General features: G+C 34.9%; 1 protein-coding gene across 9 annotated transcripts in view; it reads right to left on the bottom strand.

Moving 5' to 3' along the window:
• DPP10 (dipeptidyl peptidase like 10) overlaps window positions 1–13,416 on the bottom strand; it is a 1,311,492-nt gene that overhangs the window by 347,142 nt on the left and 950,934 nt on the right. The window lies entirely within an intron of this gene.

Below are 13,416 nucleotides of genomic sequence, written 5' to 3'. Positions count from 1 at the left end.
AAGCAGTCTTGAGTGCTTTCTTTTTGTTTTTTGTGCATTTTGTTTTGTCGATGATTTCCTATGCTGTGCTAAAGCTTCCAGGTTTAATTAGCTCCCATTTGTTTATTTTTGCTTTTGTTTTCCTTGCTTTAGGAGACAGATCCAAAAAATATTGCTGTGATTTATGTCAAAGAGTGTTCTGCCTAGGTACTTTCCTAGGAGTTTTATGGTGTCATGTTTTATATTTAGGTCTTTAATCCACTTTGAGTTTATATTTGTACATAATTTTGTATATAGTGTGGGAAAATGTTCTAAATTCACTATTTTACATATAGCTGGCCAGTTTTCCCAGCACCACTTATTGAAGACATTGTCTTTTCTCCATTGTATATTCTTGCCTCCTTTGTCATAGATTAATTGACCATAAATATGTGGATTTATTTCTGGGCTCTCTATTCTGTTCCACTGATGTCTGCCTTTTGATGATGCACTTCTTTTTAAATTTAATAATCTTAAAGAATGTTTCATGTCAGTACACATGTGACTACCTCATTCTTTTAACAGTTGCACAGCGTTCTATTCATGACAATGACATCATTCCTTTATCACTCACCTGTTGTTGAATATTTTTCAACATAGAAAATAGTTCCAGTAAAATACTTTTTTTTTTTTTAACATCTTCACTGGAGTATAATTGCTTTACAATGCTGTGTTAGTTTCTACTTTATAACAAAGTGAATCAGCTATACATATACATATATCCCCATATCTCTTCCTCTTGTGTCTCCCTCCCTCCCATCCTCCCTATCCCACCTCTCTAGGTGGTCACAAAGCACCGAGCTGATCTCCCTGTGCTATGCAGCTGCTTCCCACTAGCTACCGGTTTTACATTTGATAGTGTATATACGTACATGTCACTGTCTCACTTTGTCCCAACTTACCCATCCCCCTCCCCGTGTCCTCAAGTTCATTCTCTAGTACGTCAGCATCTTTATTCCCGTCCTGGCCCTAGGTTCTTCATGAACATTTTTTTTTTAATTCCATATATATGTGTTAGCATACAGTATTTGTTTTTCTCTTTCTGATTTACTTCACTCTGTATGACAGACTCTAGGTCCATCCACCTCACTGCAAATAACTCAGTTTCGTTTCTTTTTATGGCTGAGCAATATTCCATTGTATATATGTACCACATCTTTTTTATCCATTCATCTGTCGATGGACACTTACGTTGCTTCCATTTCCTGGCTATTGTAAATAGAGCTGTAATGAACACTGTGGTACATGACTCTTTTTGAATTATGGTTTTCTCAGGGTATATGCCCAGTAGTGAGATTGCTGGGTCATATGGTAGTTCTATTTTTAGTTTTTTAAGGAATCTCCATATTGTTCTCCATAGTGGCTGTATCAGTTTACATTCCCACCAACAGTGCAAGAGGGTTCCCTTTTCTCCACACCCTCTCCAGCATTTATTGTTTGTAGATTTTTTTTGATGATGGCCATTCTGACCGGTGTGAGGGGATACCTCACTGTAGTTTTAATTTGCATTTCTCTAACGATTAGCGATGTTGAGCATCCTATCATGGGTTTGTTGGCAATCTGTATATCTTCTTTGGAGAAATGTCTATTTAGGTCTCCTGTCCATTTTTGGATGGGGTTGTTTGTTTTTTTTTATATTGAGCTGCATGGGCTGCTTGTAAATTTTGGAGATTAATCCTTTGTCAGTTGCTTCATTTGCAAATATTTTTTTCCCATGTTGAGGGTTGTCTTTTGCTCTTGTTTATGGTTTCCTTTGCTGTGCAAAAGGTTTTCTATTTCATTAGGTCCCATTTATTTATTTTTGTTTTTATTTCCATTTCTCTAGGATGTGGGACAAAAAGGATCTTGCTGTGATATTTGTTATAGAGTGTTCTGCCTATGTTTTCCTCTAAGAGTTGGACAGTGTCTGGCCTTACATTTAGGTCTTTAATCCATTTTGAGTTTATTTTTGTGTATGGTTTTAGGGACTGTTCTAATTTCATTCTTTTACAGGTAGCTGTCCAGTTTTCCCAGCACCACTTATTGAAGAGGCTGTCCTTTCTCCATTGTATATTCTTGCCTCCTTTACCAAAAATAAGGTGACCATATGTGCGTGGGTTTATCTCTGGGCTTTCTATCCTGTTCCATTGAGCTATATTTCTGTTTTTGTGCCAGTACCATACTCTCTTGATTACTGTTGTCTTGTAGTGTAGTCTGAAGTCCAGGAGCCTGATACCGCCAGCTCCATTTTTCTTTCCCAAGATTGCTTTGGCTCTTCAGGGTCTTTTGTGTTTCCATACAAATTGTGAAATTTTTTGTTCTAGTTCTGTGAAAAATGCCATTTGTATTTTGATAGGGATTGTATTGAATCTGTAGATTGCTTTGGGTAGTATAGTCATTTTCACAATGTTGATTCTTCCAATCCAAGAACATGGTATATCTCTCCATCTCTTTGTATCATCTTTAATTTCTTTCATCAATGTCTTATAATTTTCTGTATACAGGTCTTTTGTCTTCTTAGGTAGGTTTATTCCTAGGTATTTTATTCTTTTTGTTGCAATGGTAAATGGAGTGTTTCCTTAATTTCTCTTTCAGATTTTTCATCATTAATGTATAGGAATGCAAGAGATTTCTGTGCATTAATTTTGTATTCTGTTACTTTCCCAAATTCATTCATTAGCTCTAGCAGTATTCTGGTAGCATCTTTAGGATTCTCTATGTATGGTATCATGTCATCTGCAAAATGACCGTTTTACTTCTTCTCCAATTTGGATTCCTTTTATTTCTTTTTCTTCTCTGATTGCTGTGGTTAAAACTTCCAAAACTATGTTGAATAATAGTAGTGAGAGTGGACAACCTTGTCTTGTTCCTGATCTTAAAGGAAATGGTTTCAGTTTTTCACCATTGAGAACAATGTTGGCTGTGGGTTTGTCATATACGGCCTTTATTATGTTGAGGTAAATTCCCTCTGTGCCTACTCTCTGGAGGGTTTTTATTATAAATGGATGTTGAATTTTGCCAAAAGCTTTTTCTGCATCTGTTGAGATGATCACATGATTTTTCTCCTTCAGTTTGTTAATATGGTTTATCACATTGATTTATTTGCATATATTGAAGAATCCTTGCATTCCTGGGATAAACCCCACTTGATCATGGTGCATGATACTATTAATGAGCTGCTGGATTCTGTATGCATATATTTTGTTGAGGTTTTTTGCATCTATGTTCATCAGTGATATTGATCTGTAGTTTTCTTTCTTTGTGACATCTTTGTTGCTTTTGGTACCAGGGTGTTGGTGGCCTCATAGAAGGAATTTGGGCGTGTTCCTTCGTCTGCTTTATTTTGGAAGAGTTTGAGAAGGATATGCATTAGCTCTTCTCTAAATGTTTGATACAATTGACCTGTGAAGCCATCTGGACCTGGGCTTTTGTTTCTTGGAAGAGTTTTAATCACACTTTCAATTTCAGTGCTTGTGATTGGTTGTTTCATATTTTCTATTTCTTCCTTGTTCAGTGTTGGGAAGGTTGTGCTCTTCTACGAATTCGTCCATTCCTTCCAGGTTGTCCATTCGATCGGCATATAGTTGCTTGTAGTAATCTCTCATGATCCCTTTGTATTTCTTCAGTGTCGGTGTTACTTCTCCTTTTTCATTTCTAATCCTGCTGAGTTGAGTCTTCTCCCTTTTTATCTTGATGAGGCTGGCTAATGGTTTATCAATTTTGTTTATATTCTCAAAGAACCAGATTTTAGTTTTATTGTTCTTTACTATCATTTCCTTCATTTCTTTTTCATTTATTTCTGATCTGATCTTTACGATTTCTTTCCTTCTGCTAACTTTGTGGGGGTTTTTTTGTTGTTCTTTCTCTAATTGCTTTAGGTGTAAAGTTAGGTTGTTTATTTGAGATTGTTCTTGTTTCTTGAAATAGGATGTATTGCTATAAACTTCCCTCTTAGAACTGCTTTTGCTGCATCCTATAGGTTTTGGGTCATCATGTTTTCATTGTCATTTGTTTCTAGATATTTTTTGATTTCCTCTTTGATTTCTTCAGTGATCTCTTGGTTATTTAGTAGTGTATTGTTTACCCTTCATGTGTTCGTAATTTTTACAAATTTTTGCTGTAATTGATATCTAGTCTCATAGTGTTGTAGTTTGAAAAGATACTTGAAACAATTTCAATTTTCTTAAATTTACCAAGTCTTGATTTGTGACCCAAGATATGATTTATCCTGGAGAATGTTCCATGAGCACTTGAGAAGAAAGTGTAATCTGTTGTTTTTGGATGGAATGTCCTATAAATATCAATTCAGTCCACCTTGTTTAATGTATCATTTAAAGCTTGTGTTTCCCTATTTATTTTCATTTTGGATGATCTGTCCATTGGTGAAAGCGGGGTGTTAAAGTCCCCTACAACGATTGTGCTACTGTCAATTTCCCCTTTTATGGCTGTTAGCATTTGCCTTATGTATTGATCTGCTCCTATTTTGGGTGCATAAATATATACAATTGTTATATCTTCTTTTTGGATTGATTCCTTGATCATTTTGTAGTGTCCTTCTTTGTCTCTTATAATAGTCTTTATTTTAGAGTCTATTTTGTCTGATATGAGAATTGTTCCTCCAGTTTTCTTTTGATTTCCATTTGCATAGAATATCCTTTTCCACCCCATCACTTTGAGTCTGTATGTGTTCCTAGGTCTGAAGTGGGTCTCTTGTCAACAGCATATATATGGGTCTTGTTTTTGTATCCGTTCAACCAGTCTATGTCTTTTGGTTGGAGCATTTAATCCATTTACATTTAAGGTAATTATCGATATGTATGTTCCTATTACCATTTTCTTAATTGTTTTGGGTTTGTTATTGTAGGTCTTTTCCTTCTCTTGTGTGTCCTGCCTAGAGAATTTCTTTTAGCATTTGTTGTAAATCTGGTTTGCTGGTGCTGAATTCTCTTAGCTTTTGGTTGTCTGTAAAGGTTTTAATTTCTCTGTCGAATCTGAATAAGATCCTTGCTCAGTAATCTTGGTTGTAGGTTTTTCCCTTTCATCTCTTTACATTTAATTGTCTTAAAGTAAATTTCATTGGATAATTATTTAGACTTGAAAAACATCTATAGAGATTTGAGATTTATACATCCCTTTGGATCTGTACTCCTGCAAATTTTACTATTAGACTTTCAATGTTGCATTAGTGGGAGAAACCTTTTTTTGTTTTAATTCAGCTGTAACTCTCCAGGTTAATATTTAATACAGATTTCTGCATGAATTATTTTAAAAGCATCTAATATCTGCCTTTATTAATTCTCTTTAATTTTTTCTGGTCTTTAAAATCTGGTCTTCTGTGTGTCATATTTATCCTACTTTACTGTTTGATTTATAATCACTAGTGGAATCTCCCAGTTTTGAAACTCCTAATATTGTATTAATAAATTAATTTCTGGAAATATATTTTAAAACTGTCACCTCATATTTTGCTTAATATGAGGTATTGAAATATGAGTGAATAAGATCAATGAGTAAAGTGCATTAACACAAGAAGATTAAGGTAGGTGTACTTGAAACATTCTTAAAACACTGTATTATGCATGTCTATACAGTACTTTGATTAAATAATCTTTCTTCCTTTTCAGCTCATTGAACATTAAGAGTCAATTATCCTGAACATATATTCAGTCAGGTTTTTTTTGAAAAAAAAAAAAGAAAAGATGTGACAAGATAGAATCACCGTCATGCCCCTCCATCTTGAGCTATAAGAATGTAATGATACTTTTAGTGTCTACCCCACACCATCCAAACTCCTGACATTTCTGTCCAATTCCTTTTTCCATAATTTGTCTAGCAAAAGGAAAACCGGTACCATATCCTAGTTTAAGTTCTTTCCAGTAAAGGCAACGTTTTATTTTATACCTAGTCCACTCAAAGCAGGCAGTAATGGACTTCACATTCCAGTCTGCTGCTGAAATTGAGAACTGAGGCCTCTGCATCCACCCCAACTGTCAGGACCTACATCCTTAAGATTTTACTTTTACTTCTTGCCCATGAAGACAAGACTGTAACTCAATACAAAACTTAATTTTTTTTCATAAACTTGCTGAAAAGTAATTTATCTGAACCATAAGCTCCTAAAACTGAGCAGATTTCTAAATTATCAAACAACTGTTAACTTAAGGGTCACCTCAAGTTGCTTGCCTCTCTGTGTGCACCCCTCCTAGGCCATTACATCATGAAATGCACCCATCTTCGATCATACCCTCACACTGAAATACCTGTCTTAACAATTCACATCTAGATTTCCAGCCCTATACACAACCCCCAACCCACCCCACCAATCTCTCCTTCTGGACCTACAAAGACTATCAAAATGTTGTTCTCCCTGACTGCAATAGGTAATAAACTCAGCTTTGCATAACAGGTTATTCTGGGTGTTGACAGCTGACAAAATTCACCTCCCATGAATATCAATATAAAGTCACCTTACTTTTTAATGTTATTATTGGTAATGTAATGATGCATTAATTTAGACATTTGCTTTTAATGTTTCAAAATTAAATCTATCATCTATCTGTGGAGAGAATTTTCAAAAAGTGGAAAAAATCTTGGCAAATTGGTTGTTTGAAACATTTTAATACAAACATGATTTTTGTCTGAAAAACTTACTTTTAACATATCTAAAATAAAAATTCTATAGCATCCATTTTTTAAAATTCACACTCAAACTGAAAATATTAGAAAAAACAGTAAAACAAAATAATGAAATGATAATCACTGAAAATGTTCAAATAAATTTAGGAAGAATTTGTTAAATATCAAGTTAAGATTTAATCATTATTTAAAGATATCAGTGGTAAATCTAGACTATGAGCTAATCATAGTTGAAACACAGCAGGCCTTTACCCATCTCTCCTAAAACACTGTTCACAACTATATAGAAAATTTTCTCACTTTTTTTTTTTTTTGCTGTACGCGGGCCTCTCACTGTTGTGGCCTCTCCCGTTGCGGAGCACAGGCTCCGGACGCGCAGGCTCAGCAGCCGTGGCTCAGGGGCCCAGCCGCTCCACGGCATGTGGGATCTTCCCGGACCGGGGCACGAACCCATGTCCCCTGCATCGGCAGGCAGACTCTCAACCACTGCGCCACCAGGGAAGCCCTCTCACTTTTTAAGGAACCCCAGGCTCCATATATTTACCTGAGAAAATTGAGGCCATCTGAAATGGCTTAGTTGTGCTTTTTGTCTACCTCAAAATCTCATTCCATGTACACTCTTCCGTTCCCCCAGACTTCTGCAAAGCGGTGATCTTTCTCTTTTGAAAGGCAAAAAAGCTGTTTTGTAGCCAAATCAGTATGCTCCGTGCTTTTAAATATCTTTGATTTCTGATATTTCTTAAATATCTACCTCTTGCCATTTACTTGTACTTTTCATGTTGTATATTTCTTCTCTATATTAAAAAATAATAATAATAATCACCCTCATTCAGTTCTTTTGCTCTCTCCCAGGCTTTTGCCCATTCATAATAAGCCTCAGTAAACCTTTTGTACAAGGGGTTTCAGCCTTATCCTGTGTGTCCACCATACATGCCATTCTCCGTATCTCCCTGAAGCACAGATGCAGTCCTCACTCTCCTGAAATAGCAAACTGCCAACATCAACACTGACCTGTGATAACCAAATCTAATGTGCTTTTTCTGCACGCTTAGTCCCCACCGCACTCAACTTTGCAGTCTGTGACAATTACAATGAACAGAAGGATTTTGAAATCTTTTCTTGCCTTTGAAGCATTACCTTGTCCTGGAATCCTTTCTTCAAAACTTTCTATACGTTCTACTTATCCAATTGCTATCTAAACAAAGACATACTCCAAAGCTCAATTCTGAGCTTTTTTTTTTCCAGCTGCTATTTTCTAACTGGTCATTTCTACACAGACCTACCTACATTGATTCTTTTTTTTTTCTTTACTTTTTAAAAATTTATTTATTTTTACGGTAGGTCATTGTTGGTTATCTATTTTAAATATAGCAGTGTGTACATGTCAATCCTAAACTCCCTATCTATCCCTCCCCTACCCTTCCCCCGCCCTGGTAACCAGAGGTTCATTCCCTAAATGTCCTCGGACAGATGAATGGATAAAGAAGACGCAGTACATATATACAATGGAATATTACTCAGCTGTTAAACAGAATGAAATTATGCCATTTGCAGCTATATGGATGGACCTGGAGATGATCATACCAAGTGAAGTAAGTCAGACAAAGACAAATATCCTGTGATAATCACTTATATGCAGAATCTTAAAAAAAATGATACAAATGAACTTATTTGCAAAACAGAACAAACTCACAGACTTAGAGAATGAACCTATATTGATTCTTAAATTTTTGAACCCTGACCTCTCCTGTATGCTGGTTTCATATTTCCAGTTCTATACTAGATGACATAAATGACTTGCAGGTACATAAAACTCAGTAGACTAAAATTAAACTCATCATATTTTTGGCTACACCCTCCCTCAAAGTTCTATATATATATGCTTAAGTTCATTACATCTTCCTATCTCATTTCCTATATAGATGGATATATATATATATATATATATATATATATATATACACACATATATATAGATCTCCTATATAGAGGCTATAAAGCCTCTCACTTGGAAGATTGTTTTAGTTTTTTCAGTGTTCTCTATGCCTCTAGTTTATTCCCATCACATAGTCTAACACATCCTAAACAACACTTTGAATGCTCTCATTTGCTCTGAAAACAATCATAACACTCAGGTTACTCACTCCATGACTTCAACACGTATTTCCCTACTTATTATCTCCTGATACCCTATAAGAAGTTCTGATCATCTGTTGTTTACAGTTGTCCACACAACTCATACTTCACTCCCACTCTATTTTCCTTATGATGCCCAGTAACCAATGGCCAGGTCCTGTCCAGAATTTCCACGTTTCCCAAAGCATGGTTAGATTCCCGACACTTCTAAAGTCCTCACTCAGTATCTCTCTTTTCTGAGCTCTTCGACCAGTCATTTAATATTTAATCATATAATTTCTTTCAAATAATTTTACTATTTTTATTTAGTTTTCATGTGTTTGTTTTGGGTTTTCAATTACTTTAGAAATTCTAGAAGGCCCTATTTCTTCTTGTTTCTTTCAGAACTGAAACAATCCACACCCACACATCTCACAATCTACATTAACATGAATTTACTATTCAGATGTCTGTATTAATACGGCTTTAATATTTCAGAAAATTCTTGCTGGTAAGATGAGGTTGCAAATAACTTCATCTTTTTTTTTTTTTTTCAGGAACTTTCTGAAAACCCATTTATTTGAAAAATAGACTACTCAACTAATGCTCACTGAAGTAAACATCTCTTTCTCAGAACAATACATAACTCAACCAAATGACTGTTTAATATTCAAGAGTCTCTCCCAAACCCTCCCCTCCCTAAATTCACCAATCCTCAACTTTTACAACTCAAATTTCAACCAATCCTAATCAATACTACTTCTTGAAAGACCTGTCAAACCAGATCCCCCCCCAAACCTCATAAACATCTTTCTTTCACCATTCCCTTTGGGTAATATGCTGCTTACTCTTGGTGAAGAAACTGATCTTCTTTACGAAGGTAAGCAACAAGTTCAGCTGTGCTTCATCATGTTTAACAGGTTATCTTGGTGGTAATTTGGGGGAACTAGTATTCAGTTTATAACTTCTATAGTACACAATATGGCACCTATCCCATTGAAAGACCTCAACAAATATTTTTCTCTGGTACAGGATTAAGTCTTTTCACTACATTTATCAATTATATTTTATTTTTCCATGTATAACTTTATTTAGAAATGCATTTAGCACTATTGACAAAGACTCCCTTCTTGACCAAAATTTAGTTGGGCACCTCTGACCCCTCTTCTTCACTAGACCTTGACTGTTCATTGCTAGCAAGAATCCTGCTAAGTCAGCTTAGTGACTACCCTTGATATGTCCTCTTAGAAATTTTCCATGTACTCTGCCTCACACTTTGCTTCTTGGCTATAAATCCCTAGGTATCTTTGCTGTATTTAGAGTTCAGTTTAGTTGTCTTCCCTCTATTGCAATAGTCTATCCTCTACTGTAATAGTCTTGAATGAGGTCTTCCTTACTATTTTAACATGTGGCAAAATAATTTTTCTTTAACCCAACCTTACAAACCTAAGTTTAGGTGCACCAAATTTGGCCCACAGTCATGTTTATTCATTTATTCATTTACATATTGTAGCTGCTTTTGCACTACAATGGCAGATTTTATAGCTGCAGCACAGAGTATATAGCTCAAAAAACGTAAAACGTTTACTCTCTGATCCTTTAAAGAAAAATCTGCTGACTTCTGTGTTGGTTGTTTGCTTCATTCAAAGATCATATTTTTTACTTACCATATTTAGAAATGTTAGTTTAGTCACCAATCACTGCAATGTCACTAGAATTACTTTTGGATCCCCCAAATATCTATTTACTTGAAAGAATTTTTGCTTTCCAATCTGGCATGAGAGATATATTTCCCTTAAAATGATTTGCATTCCTGGTAAATATTTAGGATAAAGATAGATGTACAAAATAAATGCATTTTTCTAAAAAATAACCAGAATAAAGGCCATCTTCATTTAAAAGTTGTCATAATTCTAAGTAATGATCATTAATTCATATGGAAATGTCAGTCCTATGAATGGAGCTTCCAGTGGTAAACAGCCCTTTCCACTTGATGGTCACTCAACTAAATGATGTTTTTTTGATCTGTAGCTAAAATGTGAATAGCAGCAGTTTTCATAGGATCATTTCATTCTTTAGATTATTTGCAAAAAATCACATAAGAAAATTAAACACCACTCTCTAGAACTTCAAATACCTCTACCACCAGAAGATTTGTTTACACAGCAGTAGCATAAATACCACTTGTAACTGGTTCTTAACTTTCTTCAGTTAAAACCATCAGAAATCACTAGGGCTTTACCAAAGCTTTCTTAACTCCAGACTCATATACTCAACTATCTCTGCTTGAATGGTCCAGTCTACTGTAGTCAGCAGGCAAAAAGAAGACAAACAGATTCATGCCTTCTCTTCACTGAGCAGCTCATGTGAAATGAACATAAATGTTGGTTGTGTTTCTATGATCTTAAAAGTCTAGAAGTCTACACGGCAGTGACACATACAAAGAACAGATCTTATTTTAAGGTAACATGTAAACTGCAAAATATAAAGAAAAAATAAGAGTCTAGGAAAATATCTAAATCACTCCTCTCTTGCCTAATTTTGTTTTTGTTTTAGCCACTAACTTGTCTCCATGTTTCCTTATTCTGGAAAGATTAATCTGGCCTGATCTCAGCTTCCAAATGAAGATTTGGAGGATGGGCAGGTCACCAGCAATCCTATGCAAGGTAAGTGTTTTCTTATTATGCAGTTCCATTCCTGTAAGGCACCTCACTATATGAGAAGGTACCATCTGGCCCTCACCACAAACTCTCTTTGTCTCTGATCCAAAGCCTTCATGCTTATGTATATATATATATATATATACACACATACATACAAGGAGAGTAAAATCTCAGATCATTCACAGTTACTCATTTACAGGTTATCCTTCCTCAATTCTAAACACCTCCCCTTTTTCTCTCAAGGTTTTAATTTCAGAATTAATTTCTACATCATTAATAACACGGTCTCAAATTGCATAGTGACATTTCATTAACTTAATCATAAATCAAATAATCTTGCACCCAACTTGTAAATTAGACTCAAAATTAACATTAACTCTACACATCCAATTTGTGCTTTAATCTTGCAACACTGACTGCCATGTAAAGTTCTGAAATCCACTATTTAGATATCTATCTGTTATCTATCTATAATATATAAATAGTATTTTATATATATATATAATTATCTATCTACAATACTTATATCTGTGCAGATTTAGCTACTTGGATCCTTTCTGGCCAGTCCATACACTTTAGTCAATTTCCGTTAACAATTGACATTGTTCCACTGACAAACATGTTTACTCTCCAATATATTTGATAAGGCTATTCCTTCTTATCAAGATGCAATGTCTTGAAATTGGTCTTCCAGTTGAATGGAGAGATGAATCTGTTACCTTTCCCTATCTAGTGCCAGTTTATCTTAGGCAGATTCTCATCCTATGAAAATGTTTTTCTCGTCATGTTTAATATTAGAACATTCAAGATTACAAAAGAAAAAGATGTATATTATCAAAGGCAGTAACTTTTGTTTCTTTTCTGATTTTAAAGTAATATATGTGCAACACAGAAAATTTGTATAATGCCAACATACCAAGGAAAAATAACTATGAAAATTTTAATGTGTTTCCTTACAAACATGCAGTTGAGATCTCAAAGTACGTCATGTTTTGTATCCCTTTTGCTTCTCTTAAAATTATAAATTAGTGGGCTTCCGTGGTGGCACAGTGGTTGAGAGTCCGCCTGCCGATGCAGGGGACACGGGTTCGTGCCCCGGTCTGGGAGGATCCCATGTGCCGCAGAGCGGCTGGGCCCATGAGCCATGGCCGCTGAGCCTGCACATCCGGAGCCTGTGCTCCACAACGGGAGAGGCCACAGCAGTGAGAGGCCCGTGTACCGAAAAAAAAAAAAATAGAATAAAGTAAATGTAGATATTTTAGTCCTGAACATAGTTTTACAAAGTAGCACTGAAGAACTTTTTTGTTGTACAACTAATTCATACATCTAAACAACAGATGCTGTGACTTTTCAAGGCATAATGGCATACACCTTTATCAATTTCTTCATTTTCAATTAAATCTCTAGAGATTAAAATTGATCACTGCACTCCAAGTAGTATATAACTGAACCATAAGGTAAGACTTAATTGAATAGGAAATTGACTTAGTTGAATGAAATGGAAGTATTGCATTGATTTAAACAGAAAAAATATTGAAATAAGTGACAAAAGTACTGCTTAAAAATTCACATACTGAAAGACAATCAGACTCTGGGGATTATAACAGAAATATAAAATATATTAAAACACTTATAGGATATTTACCAATATAAGAAAACTCTAGTTAGTTCTATGGCTAAGTTTAGTGGACAGAGGCAATAACTTTGGGCAATAATTTTGGGTTTTGAGTTTGGATTAAATCACTTCTCAAGCATATTTAGTTTTGTTTGTTTTTTTCTTTTTTAAACACTGTTAAAGTTCATTAGAAAAACTCAGTTGATTAAAGAAAAATGCTGATGAGTCCAAGTTGTATAATGAACTTAATCATATTCTGTCATATGCTTAAGATGAAATTTATCTAACTGTAAACAGCTATTATACTAATTCATGCTCTTAGGAGAAGACTGATCAAATAAGAACACATGGATAAGTTGTTACTATTTTATATATAAGGGTAGGAATTGG

The sequence above is a fragment of the Phocoena sinus genome, chromosome 7 (genome assembly GCF_008692025.1).
Source record: "Phocoena sinus isolate mPhoSin1 chromosome 7, mPhoSin1.pri, whole genome shotgun sequence".
Classification (NCBI taxonomy): Eukaryota; Metazoa; Chordata; class Mammalia; order Artiodactyla; family Phocoenidae; genus Phocoena; species Phocoena sinus.
The sequence above is the reverse complement of the archived record's forward strand: the minus strand, read 5'-3'. Positions and strand labels throughout refer to the sequence as shown.